The sequence below is a fragment of the Sus scrofa genome, chromosome 3, assembly GCF_054392235.1.
Source record: "Sus scrofa isolate SSC_HxYL_T2T_F1_AM1 chromosome 3, Sscrofa_HxYL_maternal_Yorkshire_Landrace_v2.0, whole genome shotgun sequence".
Classification (NCBI taxonomy): domain Eukaryota; kingdom Metazoa; phylum Chordata; class Mammalia; order Artiodactyla; family Suidae; genus Sus; species Sus scrofa.
In genome coordinates, this window is record NC_139385.1 from 43591928 (window position 1) to 43612095 (window position 20168).

Consider the following 20168-nt stretch of genomic DNA (forward strand, 5'->3'; position numbering starts at 1 on the left):
CACTTATATCTGGACTCTAATATACATCACAAATGAAACTTTTCACAGAAAAGAAAGTCATAGACTTGGAGAATAGACTTGTGGTTGCCAAGGGGGAGGGGGAGGGGGAGTGAGTGGGATGGATCAGGAGCTTGGGGTTAACGGATGTAAACTATTGCCTTTGGAATGGATTATCAATGAAATCCTGCAGTGTAGCACTGGGAACTATGTCTGGTCACTTATGATGGAGCATGATAATGTGAGAAAATAAAATGTGTACATGTATATGTAACTGGGTCAGCATGCTGTACAGTAGGAAAAAAATTATATTGGGGAAAGAACAATTTAAAAAAATAAAGTAATAAAATAAAAATAGGAAGGAGCCCTAAACAGACATTTCTCCGAAGAAGAAATACAAATGGCCAATGGGCACATGAAAAAATGTTTAACATCGCTAATTATTAGAGAAATACAAATCAAAACTGCAGTGAGGTACCACCTCACACTGGTCAGAATGGCCAACATTAAATAGAATACAAATAATAGATGCTGGAGAGGATGTAGAGAAAAGAGACTCCTCCTCCACTTTTGGTAGGAATGTAAGTCGGTAATACTACTATGGAAAACAGTATGGAAGTTCCCCAAAGGATAGAGTTACCATATGATCCAGCAATCCCACTCCTGGGATTTTGTCTGGATATATATCCAGACAAAACTATAATTCAGAAAGATACATGCACCCCTATGTTCACTGCAGCATTATTCACAATAGCCAAGACTCATGGAAGCAACCTAAAGGTCCATCAATAGATGAATGGATTAACAAGATGTGGTACAGACACAATGGAACACTAGTCAGCCATTTAAAAAAAAATCATGCCATTTGCAGCATGATCATCATATTAAGTGAAGACACAAATAGACAAATACCATATGATATCCCTTATACGTGGAATCTAAAAAATGACACAAAAGAATCCATATGTGAAAAGAAACGGACTCACAGACAGAGAAAAAACTTGCGGGTTGCCAAGGAAGGAGCTGGGGGAGGGATGGAGTGGGAGGTTGGGGTTAGCAGATGTAAACCATTACACATGAAAGGGATAATCAGCAAGCTCCTGCTGTAAAGCACGGAGTTCAATGCTCAACATCCTACGATAAACTATAATGGAACAGAATATTTAAAAAGAATGTGTGTGTGTGTGTGTGTGTGTGTGTGTGTGTGTGTGTGTGTAACTGAATTAATTTGCTATGTAGCAGGAATGAACACAACATTATAAATTAACTATACTCCAATTAAAAAAAAAAGAATGACCATTTTTAATTACTTGTATTTTAAGACCCTTATGTGCATGTGTCTGTGTCTTAGATCAGGTATGTGTTAGTTACTGCCCCAAAAAGTAGAATAAAATACTCCACACTATCAGTGGGAGTGGGAAGTGCCCTTAGAAAGGAATAGGATAAAGAGAAAGAGAATATTCATTTTTCTTCTACAAATTTCTCTGATCTTTTAATTTGCCTTACCGCAGCATGTGTTACTTCTGTGAATTTTTTTTTTTTTTTGCTTTTACTTTTTTCTTTTTTTTTTTTTTTCTTTCTTTTTTTTTAAGGGCTGCACTCACGGCATATGGAAGTACCCAGGCTAAGGATCAGATCAGAGCTACAGCTGCTGGCCTCCACCACAACCACAGCAATGTGGGATCTGACCTGCATCTGCCACCTACACCAGAGCTCCTGGCAACGCTGGAACCTTAACCCACTGAGCGAGGCCAGGGATCAAACCAGCATCCTCATGGATACTAGTTGGATTCATTTCCACTGAGCCACAACGGGAACTCCTGTGATTTTTTTAAGTGGACAGTGGGGAGGATGGTGGGGAGAGAAGCAGGACCCCTGGCAAGTGGTTATGAAACAGATTCAAGAGAAGAGAGAAAAGGTCTGCACACCTGAGTGCCCAGAAAAATCTCCTGATCTGAGCGCAGAAATGGGACTTGTCAAACGCCACCCTCAACCCTACCAGGCATGAAATGCACGGAGAGTAATGACAGTGACTAGCCTGGGGACCCACCAACTGAAATTTAATAAGCGAGTGACCAACTCCATTGCTAAGCTCCAGGAAGAGCCAGGGTTTTTTTTCTTTTTCTTTTTCACTGAGAAGCTTAAGTGGAAGTGAAGATACTAATTTCATATTTCTGCTCCAACCAGCCAACTGAGATTGCCAACGTTGTGCTGAGATGCCAGCCGTGGGAAAGGCGAAATAAGCTTCATTCCCAGTGACTGCTGCTCCTAGAAATGATTCTTCTCGCTTTACACCAAATTATCTCTCAAGCCCTGATGATAGCAGAGAATATGGAGGAGATTAAAGCCTGTTCCGACCCAGCAGTGATCTGATACTCTGCCTTGAGGTCTTGCAGAGCGCAGTGCAGACAGATGAGGGCTGCAGCCAAGCATAAAGAGCATAAAGAATCTGAGCGACCCAGGGCAGGGCAGAAAAGCATGCTCTCGGGGAAATGACCCCTGCATCTAACTTAATCTTTTATGATGAATCTCCAATCATCAGCATTCCACAAGATCCCTCCTTGTCAAAAAGAAGTGTCTGCAATGCTGGTAGGAGCTGGTACCCAAATCGGCAAAGGTTTTAACCCTTCTTTACTCATTATTCTAAAACCTAAGTGTAACCCCCCTGTTTGGAACCCTCAATGGCTACCCAGCACCAAGAGACAGAGCATGAGCCAGACTTGTATATATGGTAACAACAACAACAACAGGCATTTATCTCTTATTCTGTGCCAGGCATTGTTCTAAGTATTCTACAAATAGTTATACCTCGTAATAATCCTATGAGGTGGGGACTGTCATTTCCTTGTTTTACAGATGAGAGAAATAAGGCACAGAGATGCTAAGTCATTCATCCAAGGTCACACAGCTTAAAAGTGGTAAAGCATTTTGATTCCAGTCTGTGTCTGCCTCTTGGTACCCCTATTTGCATGGTTAATTGGTATCTCAAACTTAACATGTCTTAAATGAAGTCTTGATATCTTCCCCGTTCTATCCTCTCCCTCTCCTGCCCACCCCCTAAAAAAAAAAAAAAAAATGTTTCTCCCTAAATCATCCTTATCTCAGGTAATGCCAACTCACTCCTTAGCTAGTCAGGCCCAAATCCTTAGAGGTATTCTTGACTCCTCTGTTATTGCCACACCACTCCACAACCAACCTATCAGGAAATCCCACCTCCAAAGTCTGCCTTCAAATTCATTCAGAGTTTTAATGGAATCTTACTCAGCCATAAAAAAGAACTAAATAATGCCATTTGCATCAACATGGTTGGATCCAGAGATTATCATACTAAGCGGAGTAAGCCAGACAGAAAGGCAAATATCATATGATATCACTTATATCTGGAATCTAATATACAATACAAATGAACTTATAGACATAGAGAGATAGACTTATGGTTGCCAAGGGGGACAGGGCATGGAGGGGATGAATTAAGAGTTTGGGATTAGCAGATACAATCTACTATATACGAAATAGATAAACAACAAAGTCCTACTGTACAGCACAGGGAACTTTATCCAGTCTCTTGGGATAGACCATGATGGAAGATAGTATGAGAAAGGGAGTGTGTGTGTGTGTGTGTGTGTGTGTGTGTGTGTGTGTGTGTGTTTGGGCCACTTTGCTGGACAGCAGAAACTGGCAAGGTATGCTAAGTTGACTATACTCTAATAACAAAAAATTTTAATACATTCAGAGTTTTACCACTGCTCACCATCTCCACTGGCCTAAGCCACCATCATCTCTCTCCTGGATTATGCTGCTGATCGTCTCTTCATTGATTTCTCTGCCCACCTATCACCTCACACAATTCTGAACCCCAAGTAGAAGTCCAACCAATTACAAGTTCCTCAGCAGCCTTTCAATCCTGCCCCCCTAGTCCTCGGCCCTTATTCTTTCCACTGCAGCCACACTAGCCCTGTTACCCTTCTTGAACATCACAGACGTGCCCCACCTCAGGGCCTTTGCACCTGCTTCTCTCTCTGCCTAGAATGTCTATTCCTGGCTATCAACACGTCTCACTACCTCATTGCCTCCATGTTTGGGAATCACCCTTTCTCATCCCTGATCATCCTGCTGATATGGAAACTGCTCAGCCCTGCAACCTACTTACGATCCACCTTCTCTGCTTAATTTTTCTCTAGAGCACCTATTACCGGGAATAGAACTTAACACAGAGTAGGTTCTATAAGAAATACATCTACTTACGATCCACCTTCTCTGCTTAATTTTTCTCTAGAGCACCTATTACCGGGAATAGAACTTAACACAGAGTAGGTTCTATAAGAAATACATCTACAATTGATGAATAAATAGAATACCACTTCTGACAGAAGATTTCATGTTTTTATAGGAGCTATTTTTAAAGTTAACTAAATTATGCACATTGCTTCACTCCAATAATAGAGATCCTTTAGTGATCTGAGTGTATAGCATTTTCTAAATTTATTTGACCTCAAAACTCTTTTGTCAGGTTAGTGCTTCTTGGAAAATTCTAAGCTGAAGGAATATAGGGGGAACTAGAAGGAGTAGTACAGTGAAAGCAAACAAATTCTGGTGAAGAAGGCAAAGAAATTTCCATTTATATTCCAGCCCCAACTCATTGACAACAATTTTCTAGAGTATTGCACTGGTGAGGATCCTGAAGATTTGACCAAAATAGAGGCTGGGATTGACTAGTGATGTCTGCACAGTGCACAGCACAACAGGATGGCATCACAGTATCTGCCTTCCCATGGAATTTGCTGACAAATCCAGGAGGATCAATGACGTGGGATTTCTCTTTTCTTCTGTGGCCATTATTTTCACAAGAAAAGAAAGTCACAAGAAATTTCTTGCAAGGGCAAGAAACATGGAGGAGAAACATTGAGTAAAATCTCACAGATCCCAACACCAGGCTTCTGAAGGCCGCTTTGTTTTGCTAACCAATGGAGTAAAACCTGGTCTTTAAAGAAGTCAAGAGAAATAGCTAGAGATGCAGGTTGAGGAGAAAAATAGCACCCCAGTGTTCGCCGCCAGCCCCCACCCTCCTTACCCCCCACAGAAGTAAGCACGCCCTTCCTCATCTCGGTGAACGACAGGAAGCAGGTGTTTTAGAGACTCCATGGGAAGAATCCCTGCCAGGGTTTCACTGCTCACAATCCAAGCCCCTGCAGTGCGGGGCTCAGAATAGGAAAGCTGGATTTCTCTTCCATACAAGCCCCAGATTCTGTAATCAAGCCCCAGATTCTGTAATCCAGTGTAGGAGACAGAACGGACCCCACAGAGACTCTCGCCCACTTGATCCCAGACTGATCCCATTAAACCAGCCTTTCTTGAGGCCACCAGTTCAGACTGCTCCATGCAGGGCAGTCATCTCTCACTCAGTCCCTGTCTATATGCCAGTCCATCTACAGATAGCACACAAGGTGCAGGTGGATTAAAACCTCCCTAGGAAAAGTAAAACTCCTCCAAATCAATAAGCCAAGATGGCTCACTGGAAAACAAGGGTGGGGGGAGGACATGAAGAAGCAAATTCATGAAACTAGATCCAAGTTGCCAACAACTGCATGAAAAGTTCAAACTCAAGGGGAACAGGGAAAACATGAATGAAAACATTTCTATATATTATTTCAGGAAAGACCCTTCATCTGCCTAACTTCCACCTGTCCTCCAAGTTGCAGCTGAAATTCCATGGAGATATTATTTTCTTCATAGTTCTCATCACCAGTTATGATGGACATATGTGTGCCTTTTAGAGTTTAATTTCTGTCTTCCCTACCAGCTCATGAACTCCATGAAGGGACCCATGTGTCTGATTTACTCACCACTATGTCCCCAAGACTTAGAAAAGTGTCTGGCAACAGTAGGTGCTCAATAAATATTTGTTCAATGAATGGAGCATCACTAGCTCTTAGCAGCAACTCTGGAATGGGATTTTGCATCCTGTTCGCATCACCAAGACAGACCGATCTCCCCTTGGAAAGTACATTGAGCAGAAGGGCAGAGCTGCTGCCTTCCACTTATACTGCCCCAAAGAGTAAGAGGCACAAGGGCTATTCCAAGCTCCCCCACCTATCCGGAAATAAATGCAAGGGGCCTACCTAACACCTTTCCACAGAAGTATCACTGGGGAGCCTGCTGATTTAATGTTCCTAAAAGGTGTAGCAGAGGATGCTGCCAAAGTGTAAATTCTCCCTAAACTTATGCCTTTAAATTCTACTGCACAGGAGCTGTCAGAAAGCAATATTTTGTGAGCTACAGATTCCAATAAAACTCACTCTGAGATGATGAAGGCTTCCTTGGTAGCCTAAGGGTTGATATATGAATAATCTGCCAGCATTATGCTGTGTCACTTAAATATTCCTTTGGAGATTTGTCAGAAGAAAATTTAAGTAAAATTAAAGTTCAAATGGAAATGAAAAATTAAGTTATGATCAAAACTATAATCTCATATTGGATTTTTTTTAAAGCTGTAGAGAAAAGTCCCATTTAAGATTTCCTATTTGGTATTTATGGATCCAAATGGAGGTATTCCCACTGTGCCTTGTTTAAAAGGCTGATATGCAGGGTTTGGGCCTCCCCCTTATTTAGATGCTGAACCTCGCTCCAGGGGAAAACAGCATCTATGGGCAATCCAATTTTAATCATTTTTGCTTTATTGGAATTTTCATAGGAGTCCAGGTACAAAAGATTCAGAATTAATCTAAGTCATAAACAAAGCAAAAATGGAGAGGAATGGAGTGAATGATACTTTAACACCTATAAGGCATGGTTCTTTTTTTTCCTAAAATATGCATCATGATATAGGATAGGGGAGGGAGCTTAAGCACTGCTTGGATTCCAGCCCCTCCAAGTCAGAAGAATGTCTGAAGTTTATCTAAAACACGAACAGCTTTTCCACAGAGTTTCAGAATGTTCCCTGACATTTATCAAACTGAGAGATGCAGCTATGATGGAAGGAGAGGTGACAGCAAGCAGAAGTCTAGAAGCCCCTGGAGAGAGACACAGCTTGACCATGAAGCTGAAATGCACACTCCAAAAGAGTCATATTTACAGCAGATTGAACCCTGTGGACTGCATGCATAGAATCCTCTGCCAGTGTGGCGCATGTGCTGCAGCCTGACAGCAAAGCCCAGAGAGAAGAGGGGTGATGTGCTGTGTGTGCCCTGTGCTGTATGGACCCATAATGCTGTGATGATCACATTAGTGCACCGTCCTTTCCAGTCTAGACCAACAGCCCCTCTGAGGATAAGCTCACGGTAGTTGGGGGTTCTGTTTGTTTTTGTTTTTTGCTTTTTAGGGCTGCACCTGTAGCATATGGAAGTTCCCAGGCTAGGGGTCAAATCAGAACTACCGCTGCCAGCCTACATACACCACAGCCACAGCAGTGTCAGATGACGAGCCGCATCTGTGACCTACATCACAGGTCACTGCAACACTGGATCCTTAACCCACTGAGAAGGACCAGGGATCGAACCCACATCCTCATGGATGCTACTCAGGTTTGTTTCCACTGAACTATGATGGGAACCCCAGTAGTTTTTTTCTTTTTTTAATTTTTTTATTGTTATTTCCCCAATATATTTTTTTCCTACTGTACAGCATGGTGACCCAGTTACACATTCACGTATACGTGCATTTTTCTCACATGATCATGCTCCATCATAAGTGACTAGACATAGTTCTCAGTGCTACACAGAAGGGTTTTTTCTGATCACAAATAATAAGGAGTTCCCATCGTGGCTCAGCAGAAACGAATCTGACTAGTATCCATGAGGAGGCAGGTTTGATCCCTGGCCTCGCTCGGTGGGTTAAGGATCCAGATTGCTGTGAGCTGTGGTGTACATCACAGATGTGGCTCATATCTGGCATTGCTGTGGCTGTGGGTAGGCCAGCAGCTACAGCTCCGATTCGACCCCTAGCCTGGGAACCTCCACATGCCATGAGTGGGCCCTAAATAATAATAATAATAATAATAATAAAGATGACGGAGTTCCCACTTTCCATGCTACCCAGACAGGGGTCCATACAGCGTTGTCCTTGATTCCCACTGTAACTTAAAGGGAAACTGTCACAATGTCCAGAGCCCTCAAAGTCCTGCAAATGAAAGAGGAGGAGGTCCTCAAATTCTTTGCAGCAGGAACCCACCTAGGTGACACCTTGACTTCCAAATGGAACAGTACATCTACAAAAGGAAAAGTGATGGCATCTACAGCATAAATCTGAAGAGAACCTGGGAGAAGCTTCGGTTGGCAGCTCCTGCCATTGTTGCCATTGAGAACCCAGCTGATGTCAGTGTCATATCCTCCAGGAATACTGGCCAGCGAGCTGTGCTGAAGTTTGCTGCTGCCACTAGCGTCACGCCTAGTGCTGGCCTCTTCACTCCTGGAACCTTCACTAACCAGACCCGGCAGCCTTCTGGAGCCAAGACTTCTGGTGGTTACTGACCCCAGGGCTGACCACCAGCATCTCACAGAGCCTCTTTCATTAACCTGCCTACCATTGCTCTGTGCAACGCAGACTCTCCTCTACATTACGTGGACATTGCCAGTCCATGCAGTAAGGGAGCTCACTCAGTGGGTCTGATGGGGTGGATGCTCACCTAGGAAGATCTGCATGTGCCTGGCACCATCTCTCATGAACACCCATGGGAGGTCATGCCTGATCTCTGCTTCTACAGAGATCCTGAAGAGACTGAAAAGGAAGAGCAGGCAGCAGCCGAGAAGGCTGTGACCAAGGAGGAATTTCAGGGTGAATGGTCTGCTCCACCTCCTGAGTTCACTGCTACTCAACCTGAGGTGGCAGACTGGTCCAAAGGCCCTCCATAAAGGTGCCCTCTATGCCCATCCGGCAGTTCCCTACTGAAGACTGGTCTGCAGCTGCCACTGCTCAGGCTACTGAATGGGTAGGAATAATCACTGAGGGGTCTTAAATTGTTCTTACACAAACTCTTTTTTTTTTTTTTTTTTTTGTCTTTTTGCCTTTTCTAGGGCCACTCCCATGGCATATGGAGGTTCCCAGGCTAGGGGTTTAATCAGAGCTGTAGCCATCGGCCTACGCCAGAGGCACAGCAACGCAGGATGTGAGCCCCGTCTGCAACCTACACCACAGCTCATGGCAACGCCGGATCGTTAACCCACTGAGCAAGGTCAGGGATCGAACCTGCAACCTCATTGTTCCTAGTCAGATTCGTTAACCACTGCACCACGACAGGAACTCCAGATCTTTGCCGGGGGGAGAGGGGGGTGTTTTTTTTTTCTTTCTTTCTTTTTCTCTTTAGGGCCGCACCCACGGCATACGGAAGTTCCCAGGCTAGGAGCTGTAGCCGCCAGCCTACACCAGAGCCACAGCCACAGCCACACCAGATCCTTAATCCCGGAAGCGAGGCCAGGGATCAAACCTGCAACCTCATGGTTCCTAGTCGGATTCATTTCCACTGCACCACAATGGGAACTCCCCTTACACAAACTCCTATAATGGAAATTGGTGGATGGAAAATAAAACCGTTTCTAAAATTGAAAAAAAAAAAAAAAAGATGAGGGAGTTCCCTTGGGGCACTAATAATAAAGATTATTTTCTAATTTGAAGTTTTCTTATCAGCCAAAAGGACACTTCAAAGCACACAAAGAATACTAAAAAAAAAAAAATAATTGATTAACCCAAAAGAAAGTGGAAAAGGAGAAATGGAGGAACAAGGGACAGAAGACACAAATAAAAAATAAAGCCCAAGACAGCAGACTTAAATCCAACTATATCAGTAATTACATTGACTGTAAATGGCTTATACACTCCTTGTAAAAGGTACAGATTGAAAGATTGGACAAAGAAGCAAGATCAATTATATGCTACTTGTAAGAAATACAAGCAGAAGAGTAAAAAAGGATGTGCAAAATGGAAGCAAGAGTCATTTTGTAAAAAAATCTCCAAAGTAACATCCTATCATCTTTTCCACACTCTGTTAATTAAAAGTAATGCACAGGGTTCAGCAAAGACGAAAGTGATAGAAATTGCACAAGGGAGTGAAGACCAAGAGGCAGAGACAACTAGGAACCACTTTAGAGGCTGTCCCTCAAACAAATCTAGCAAGAAGGACCAAGAGGGAAAGAAGAGAAAACACAAAGTACCACCATCAGAAATTAAAGAGGTGATATCAGTAGAGATCATATCAACACTCAAAGGATAATCAGCGATGAAATGAACAACACTGTGTCAAATGAAATGGATAAATTCCTGGAAAGACACAGTACCAAAACTGAAAAAAAAGAAGAAATAGAAAATATGAATAGCCATATAGCTAGTAATCAAGTTGAATCCATAGTTTAATAGTTTCTCACAAAGAAAAGCCACAGTCTCAGATGTCTTCACTTATAAATTCTATCAAGTACTTATTAAATAAATAATGTAAACATACCCACACTCTTTGCAAAAATAAGAAGAGAGAACATTTCCAATTCATTTTATGAGGCCAGCCACATACAAACAGCAACAAAAACCACACACCAACATTCTTCATGAACACTGATATAAACATCCTTAATAAAATATTTGCAAATCAAATCCAGCAATATGTAAAAAATATAATACAACATGACAAAATGAGGTTTATCTCAGGAATACAAGGTTGGTTCAACACTCAAAAAGTAATTAGTAGGCGGAGTTCCCGTCATGGCGCAGTGGTTAACGAATCCGACGAGGAACCATGAGGTTGCGAGTTCGATCCCTGCCCTTGCTCAGTGGGTTAACGATCCGGCGTTGCCGTGAGCTGTGGTGTAGGTTGCAGACGCGGCTCGGATCCCACGTTGCTGTGGCTCTGGCGTAGGCTGGCGGCTACAGCTCCAATTCAACCCCTAGCCTGGGAACCTCCATATGCCATGCCTCGGGAGCGGCCCAAGAAATGACAAAAAGACAAAAAAAAAAAAAAAAAAAAAAGTAATTAGTGGGGAGGGGGAGGGAGTGGAATGGATGGGGAGCTTGGGGTTAATAGAAGCAAACTATTGCTTTTGGAATGGATTAGCAATGAAATCCTGCTGTGTAGCACTGAGAACTATGTTTAGTCACTTATGATGGAGCATGATAATGGGAGAAAAAAGAATGTATCCATGTATGTGTAACTGGGTCACCAGGCTGCACAGTAGGAAAAAAATCGTATTGGGGAAATAACAATTAAAAAAAATTTTAAGTAATTAGTGTAATTCATTACATTAAGAAGAAAAAGAAAAATCATGATTTTTCTCAATAGATGTAGGTAAAACACTTGATAAAATTTTAAAAAGGTCACCAATTTATGGCCTTTTTTAAAAAACCCTCAGCAAACTAAGAATAAAAGGAAACTTCCTCAATCTGATCAAGAGCATTATTTTAAAACTTATAGCAAACATCATATCCCTGATAAAACAATAAATGTGTTTCCCTTAAGAAATAAGTCAAGGATGTCCATTATTACTTATTCTACTCAACATATTATGGGAATTCACAGTTAGTACTACAAAGCAAGAAAAATAAAAAGCATAAAAATTACAAGAGAAAGAAGTAAAGTTCATTATTTGCAAATAACATGACTGTGTACATAGAAAAATCCTATGAAATCTACAAAAACCACCATAATTAATAAGTTTAGTTATATATCTAGATATAAGGTCAATACATAAAAATTAATTATTTTTTTGTCTTTTTAGGGCCACACCTGCGGCATATGGAGGTTCCCAGGCCAGGAGTCAAATCAGAGCTGTAGCCACTGGCCTACACCACAGCCCACAGCAACGCCAGATCCCCAACCTCCTTTCATCGAGGCCAAGGATCGAAACTATGCCCCCATGGATACCAGTCAGATTCATTTTCGCTGAGCCACGATGGGAACTCCAATTAAATTTTTATCTACCATTCCTGTGGTGGCTCAGCAGAAACAAATCTGACTAGCATCCATGAGGATGCAGGTTTGATCCCTGGCTTTGCTCAGTGGGTTGAAGATCCAGCACTGCGGTGAGCTGTGGTGTAGGTCACAGATGCAGCTCGGATCCCACACTGCTGTGGCTGTGGTGTAGGCCAGCGGCTACAGCTCCAGTTCGAGCCCTGGCCTGGGAACCTCTGTATGCCATGGGTGTGGCCCTCAAAAGGCAAAAAAAAAAAAAAAAAAAAAAAAATTATATACGGCCAATGAACAATTGGAAAATAACATTTTTAAACAGTACCATTTAAAATATATCAATAGAATATATCAATAGGAGTTCCTGTTGTGGTACAGTGGAAACGAATCAGACTAGGAGCCATGAGGTTGCAGATTCAATATCTGGTCTTGCTCAGTGGGTTACGGATCCAGCGTTGCCCTGAGCTGTGATGTATGTTGCAGACACAGCTCGGATCTGGCATTGCTGTGGCTATGGCATAGGCTGGCAGCTATAGTTCCAATTAGACCCCTAGACTGGGAATCTCCATATGCCACGGGTATGGCCCTAAGAAGCAAAAAATAAAATAAAATAAAATAATAAATAAAATAGTATCAATAGACATCAAACAACCAGGAACAAATCTGAAAGAAAGATTAACAAAAAACTCTACACTGAAGATCACTTAGAGAAGACCAAAATAAAATGAATAGACATGATATGTTCCTGGATTAGAAGATGCAATATTATACTGTTATAACTAATATAATACTGTTAAAACAGCAGTCCTCCCTGAACCGATCTATAGATTAAAGGCAATCCCAAACAATCTCAAAAGAGTTTCTCAGGAAACTCAACACTCTGACTATAAAATGTATATGGAAATACAAGCAATATAAAATAGCCAAAACAATCTTGAGAAAGGGGAACAAGATTGGAAGGCTTACACATCCTGAATTCCAGACTTACTATAAAGCCATATAACCAAGATAGTGTGGTATCGTCATAAGGATGGAAAATAGATCAATGGAACAAATACAAGAATTCAAGAATAGACCCACACATATATGGTCAATTGATACTTTTTACAAAGATACCAAATCAATTCAATGAGGAGAGAAATACTTTCTTAACTAATGGCAGAACAACCAACTAGACCTCCACCTGAGAATTAAAGAAACTTTGACCTCTACTTCAAACTGTGCATGAAAATTAATTTGAGATGGATCAGAGATTTAAACACAAAGTTGAAACCATAAAACTTCTATGAAAAAAACACAGGAGAATATTCTTGCAACCTTGGGGTTAACAAAGTTTCTTAGGCAAACACAAAAAGCCCTGACCAAATAAAGAAAAAAAAAATGATAAACTGAAATTCATCAAAATTTTAAGTAGCTTCTCATCACAGAACACCATTAAGAAAATGGCAAGGCAGGAGTTCCCGTCGTGGCTCAGTGGTTAACAAGTCTGACTGGGAACAATGAGGTTGTGGGTTCGATCCCTGGCCTTGCTCAGTGGGTTAAGGATCTGGCGTTGCCATGAGCTGTGGTGTAGGTCGCAGATGCGGCTCGGATCCTGCATTGCTGTGGCTGTAGCGTAGGCTGACAGCTGTAATTCTGATTCGACCCCTAGCCTGGGAACATCCATATGCCACGGGTGCAGCCCTGAAAAGCAAGCAAATAAATAAATAATGACAACAGCAGATGACAATATGGAACAACTGGGATTCTCCTTTGTTGCTTATAAGGATGTAAAATGGTACAGCCACTTCGGAAAACACTTTGGCAGGTTTTGGTTTTTTTTTTCCACAAAGTTAACTACACACCTACCCTATGACCCAGCAATTCCACTCCTAAGTATTTACTGAAGAGAGTAAAAATATATGTCCGCATGAAGATTTGCAAGTAATTGTTCACAAGAGCATTCTTCGGAATAACAAAAAAACTGGAAACCAATGCCCATCTAGTGGTGGATGAGTAAACAAATTATGGACTATTCATATAATGGATTACTACTCACCAATAAAAGATTAAAAAGGGAAGAAACTACTGTTACACACAATTCTGGATCAATCTCTACAACATTTTGTCTGGGGGGAAAGTGAGGCAAAAGGGAGAACGTGATTCCATTTATATGAAGCCCCCAAACTCGCAAACTGAATCTAGGATGTTGGAGACCAGAATATCAATTGCCCCTAGGAGGTGATGGGAGGTGATCAGGGTCATTGGGGAGCTTTCTGGGGCTAAGGAAATATTCTACATCTTGTTGGCATGATGGTTACATGGATGTACACAACCGTCAAAACTCACCAAATTGAACACTTAAGATCTGTGCATTTTATTGTATGTTGTTTGAAAATCAAGGAGAACACACAACTCCAGATTTCTCAAACAGTGCAGCCTGCACTCTGCAGAACACTGGATTTTTCAATACTCTTAGTGTCATTTTCATTTCTTTTATGTCTCTTGATTTCTGAGTTTCTTCCAACCAGCCAACCCCTGGCATGCCATGTAACCTTCCTGAAAGTTTCCACCTACACTGTGTAGGACCAAACTCTCACATATCAGTAACAAAAGTCTTTACTTTGGAGCACTCTAGAAATCCAATGCTAGCATTTTGAGATGTATTTATTGCTCACACTCCCCCAAGATTTGACCTTACTATTACTTCAAAAATTAAACACACTGCCTGTGTTACACTTCTCACTACCAGCTGCCTATGGTATATTTTGTTTGAATCACACAATATTTTTTTATTTGAGCCAACAGGCATATTTAGACATTTTCACAGAAAAATCCAGACTTATTTAAATCATCTAGTAAATCCAGCTATAATCAACTGGTGCTAAAATATGGCAGCCCTCTTTTCAAAACTTTTTTTACTTCGATACATTTCTTTTTAAAGGACTCATTTGCTGCAACCGCCTACAAAAAGTAAAGTCAATGGCAGTGCAACAATATTATCCAGTTCTACCTGGATACTGTTGGCTACAGAAGGGTCTGAAGTAGACCCTGCTCTTCATGTTTAAAAGGGAGAATATAAAGTGCTTAACAAAACATTTTAGCACCTCTAGCTGTGTTCTTGACGGTCATAAAGATGAGAGAATTAAAATGTAAATAACCTTATCACAATGTAACTGAACCACTGTTTAATGCCAAGTCTGTGTAGCACCCAGTCAGCCCTTGGTCCACCTAAAATCTCTTTGTATGCAAATACGAACTTCAGTCCCAAAATAGAAACACTATCTCAAGTCTAAATTCCCCCACTGCACTCTGATGTATCAATAGGAGATACATCTCATTGATTTTTACATCCCTGGAACCAAGCACAACATCTGGCCCAGCACATTAACAGATTTTTTTCATCAAATGGACTCAATGGGCACTGGATATATAAACATCTCTCAAACGGGAACCTGGAATGCAGGGGAGAGGCAGACTTTTAAAACAGGAAGGAAGCTCCCTCCCGTTCTTTCAGTGAAGAACTCAAAGTAGAGAAGAGAACAAAGTTACAGACCCCACCAGGGACAGAGACCCTCAGAGATACCTTGAACTCAGGTAAAGATGCTGCTGCCTTTTTTTTTTTTTTTTTTTTTTTTTTTTGCCACGTGCTCAGCCTGCGGAAGATCCAGGGCCAGGGATCAAATCCTCGCCACAGCAGCAACCTAAGCCACCAGAGAACTCTGAGATGCTGCTTTTTATAAAATGTCACCTTCAACTAAAAGCCCATGTTCCAGACAAGTCAAACTGGGAAACAAATATAGGATCCAGGGTTAGCTCTCCACGGTGGGATGAAGGAGGTCCTGTGAGAACAGCATAGGAAGATCTCAGAAGGAACTTTGGGGCCATAGAGGGAGGTGCCTGACACATCCTGGAGACCCAAGACCACTGGTAACAATCTGATAATGTTAATACAGATAATCGTGATGCTGATAATAATGACAGTGAAGTGAATATTTATTAAGCTTTTACTCTGTAGCAAGCTTTTCATGCATCCTCTCATTTAATCTTCACTATAACCCTGGGAGGTAGGGAGCATAGTTATCTCCATTTCATATTTGGAAAACAATGGCAGATTCCCACCTGCTGGCTTTTGTATATTTGTGTAGTGTGTCCCCTTGCCTGTGGGTGGGAACTGTGACCTGCTTCTAACCACTAGAATATGGCTAAAGGGATGTTTTATTGTTAGATAAGATCATAAATCTATCTCACTAAGAGACTTTTCAGTTGACCGCCTTTGGAGAAGCCAGCTGCCATGTTGTAAGCTACCAGCACGCAGAGACCCACGTGGCAAGGAGCTGTCGGTTGGCAACAACCAATGAAAAATTGAGGACCTAAGTCTGGCAGCTTGCAATGCTGCCAACAATCATGTGCACTTGGAAGCTGACCCATCACCACTGGAGCTTCCAGATGAGTGTGCAGCCCAGCCAACATCTTGCATGGCAGCTTTGTAAGACCCAGACCAAAGGACCCATTCAAGCCCCCACCCTGGATCCCTGACCCACAGAAACCACCCTAACAAATGAGTGTTATTTTTTTGAGAGAAGTTCCCAGTCCAGAGATTGAACCCATACCAAAGCAGTGACCTGACCCACAGCAGTGACAACACCAGATTCTTAACCCACTTAGCCACCAGGGAATTTCAAACATGTATTGTTTTAAAGCCACTACGTTTGCAGTAATAGAGTTACACAACCATAGACAATGAATATATAAACAGGCTTATGTACTTGACAGAACTAAGAAGGATGTCGAACTTGGGCTTGAACCTGATTTCAGAGTTGTGTTCTCAGGCTCCTCAGGGAGAGCCAGCCTGGGAGGAAGGGATGCTGGGCTGTGATCACTCTCCTCTCTCTGCCCAGGAGTCAAACACATGAGCCCTACCGACAATGCCACATGCATTTTTGACGAGTGAGGGAACGTTGCAGGCTGTGCTGCTTCACTGAGAGTCCATAAGAGAGGGAACACTTGTGTCTTGTTCACACCAGGTCCGCAGGACAGTGACCTAGTAGCTGACACATGGAGGGGTGAACAGTGGGGAAACCCAAGAGTTTGTGGAAGAAGTTCTCAGATCATTGTGCCGTAGCAGTTGCCTGGTTTGGTGCTGGTGAAATGGGTACTGTCCCCTACGTACAGCCCCACTCCTGAGATTCTGACTTGGTAAGTCAGAGTTGGATCCAGAGAAGATACACAGTTAGCAAAGATCCTGGTGTATTCAGTGCAGTTGGTCTTTAGACTGCAGTGTACAAGTTACCCCCAAATGTGAAGGAAAATGAAAAGGCGATTCCAGGAAGAGAGATTGAAGCAGGAGTTCTCGGCCCATGCTGCACATTAGAACTACCTGGGAGCTTTTAAAATCCAAATCCAGGCTCCACTTCCTGGACCAATTACTTTAGAACCTCTGGAGGGGGGAGTTCCCGTCGTGGCGCAGTGGTTAACGAATCCGACTAGGAACCATGAGGTTGCGGGTTCGGTCCCTGCCCTTGCTCAGTGGGTTAACGATCCAGCGTTGCCGTGAGCTGTGGTGTAGGTTGCAGACGCGGCTCGGATCCCGCGTTGCTGTGGCTCTGGCGTAGGCCAGTGGCTACAGCTCCGATTCGACCCCTAGCCTGGGAACCTCCATATGCCACGGGAGCGGCCCAAAGAAATAGCAAAAAGACAAAAAAAAAAAAAAAAAAAAAACCTCTGGAGGTAGAACACAAGCAGCATTATTTTTTTTTAATTGGGGTAAAATGTATATAAAATAAAAGTCGCCATTTTAAAGTGTACAGACAATTCATATCATTTGGTACGTTCAGAGTGTTATTCAACCACCACGTCTATCAAGCTCCAAAACATTCTCACCCTGTCAGAAGGAAACCTTACACCCATTAGCAGTCACTTCACCTTCCCTCCAGCTAAACTGCTTTCTGTCTCAATGGGTCTGCCTACATCAGATATTTCATATAAATGGGCTCACAAAATATATACAATAGCCAAAAGGTGGAAACAGCCCAGATGTCCATCAGTGGATGAGTGGACAAACCAAATGTGGTCTGTCATTATGATGGAACATTATACAGCCATAAAAAAGAATGAAGTACTAGAGTTCCCGCTGTGGCACAGTGGGTTAAGAATCCAACTGCAGGAGTTCTCGTCATGGCTCAGCAGGTTAAGAACCCAACTAGTATCCATGAGGATGTGGGTTCAATCCCTGGCCTTGCTCAGTGGGTTAAAGGATCCAGCACTGCCGCGAGCTGCAGTGTAGGTCACAGATGCGTCTTGGATCCAGTGTTTCTCTGGCTCCGGCACAGGCTGGCAGCTGCAGCTCTGATTTGACCCCTCGCCTGGGAACTTCCATATGCCACAAGTGTGGCCATTAAAAAAATAATAAAGCAACTATAGCAGCTTGTGTTGCTGCAGAGGCTCGAGTTCAACCCCCTGCCCAGCACCATGGGTTAAAGGATTAGCATCACCACAGCTGTAGCATAGGTCACAGCTGCAGCTCGGATTCAATCTCTGTCCCAGAAACTTCCACATGCCTCAGGTGCAGCCATAAAAAAAAAAAAAAAAAAAAAAAAAAAAAAAAAAAAAAAAAAAAAGAAAGAAAAAGAAAAAAGAATAGAGTACCAGTGTACACTACAACGTGGATGAACCATGAAAACACTACACAGAGTGAACAGACATCAATATTTTTTTTAATCTCCCAGGAGATTCCAAGGTACAGCCAAGGTGGAGACCCATTGGTCTAAGCAATGGACAGAGCTCAGGCTGAATGAAATGAGGTAGTCAGGGGAGGGAAGCCCATTTCATTGAGGATGCCCAGCTATGCCCGGCTGCTGCCAGGATGGGGGTGAGGTGTGACAATGGAAGCCCCAATCTGAGGGTATGGGGACACTTTTTAGCTACTTTGTGTCCTCAGCCAGTTGATAGGTTTCATGAGTTCTCCAGCTCTAGGACACAGGAGGACAAGGAATCCAGTGAGAGGGTGTCGGCAAGAAAATCCATGCTGTTTTCCCTTGGGGTACGCAGGGACCAGCCTTGATTCCAGCCATAGGCCCAACCCAGCTTTCCAAATTCCTTCTGAAATTTGACTTTCCACTTACGGAACACCCAAAACCCTGCCCCAAGGTCAAAGTGGGACACCTCAGAGTCCACATAAGAGGCACGAGCTTCTGAAGACAACTCTGATGCACATGTGCAGCTAGAATCACCCAGCTGCCTTCCCTTCCCCATCAGGGGACGTGACGGGGTTGGCGCTCCAGAGACGATTTGCATTGGAGTTTTACGGAAAATACGGTCACGTCCCTCACAGCCCACGCTGGAGCAGCGGCTTGATAACACGGCTGAGTGTTAGCGCAGGCTTGCCACGGCAAGATCAAACCTGAGAAAACCAGCAGCAAGCTCCCAGCAACATTTCTGCCAAATGATGTGGGGAAGAAAACAGCAGAGGTGCCCGTTTAATACTGCCTTCTCGGCATGAAGGGGTTCGGCTGGCCACGCCAAATGTGCTCATTGCTGGGGCCTTTCCAGTCAAAGCAAGTCCAGCGTGGACTGTCCTCCCATAGCCGACCAGAAGGGGACTTAGACCAGTATAACACCAGCGCAGATCTGAATAGATTTAACTCCCCCACATCAATCCAGATTATTTTAATATGCTTCCTCGGGAGCATTCCATATCTCTTACAAAGGCAAATGAACATCTCTCTGTGATGAATTAAAACAAAGAAGTAATAAATTGGGGACACAGGGTGGGGGTGGGAGTTGCTGGCGGTACTGGAACACACTGCAAATGGCATTTCCAAGTCTAGACTTTCCATCATAAGTGCCAACACTCCTGTTTGCAGAGATCCCAGGGCTTCTCAGACTCGAACACCCACTGAGCAGTTCATCTCAAGCTTTTTCTCTAGACCTCCAGCCCACTCAACCCACCTTCAGTGGCCAAGTCCTGTTGCGTTTACCTCCTAAATCTTTCTGGAATTCATTCACTGCTCAGCCACCCTCTGACATCATCATAAATCAAGCCATGGTCTCTGGCTATTTGATTATGAACACCTCCGGACACGTCTCCCCATGTCTCCTTCTCCTGCTGCAATCTGGACTCCACACAGAGACCACAGGAGTATCTTCAGAATGGCCATCCAAACAGGTCACTCCCTTCTGACAGCTCCCCACACAAGCTCACCTTTACTGAGCATGATTATCTTGTTTCATCCTACGACAGACAGCCCTTTATTTCACCAACACGCATCAAGCAAGGTGCCCAAGGTGACACAGTATGTGGTTCCAGTGC

General features: G+C 43.0%; 1 protein-coding gene and 1 pseudogene across 6 annotated transcripts in view; one reads left to right on the forward strand and one right to left on the reverse strand.

The window, feature by feature from the left end:
• Positions 1-20168, reverse strand: part of RBFOX1 (RNA binding fox-1 homolog 1) — a 2264635-nt gene that overhangs the window by 2214238 nt on the left and 30229 nt on the right. The window lies entirely within an intron of this gene.
• LOC102164962 (small ribosomal subunit protein uS2 pseudogene) lies at positions 8092-8947 on the forward strand (annotated as a pseudogene).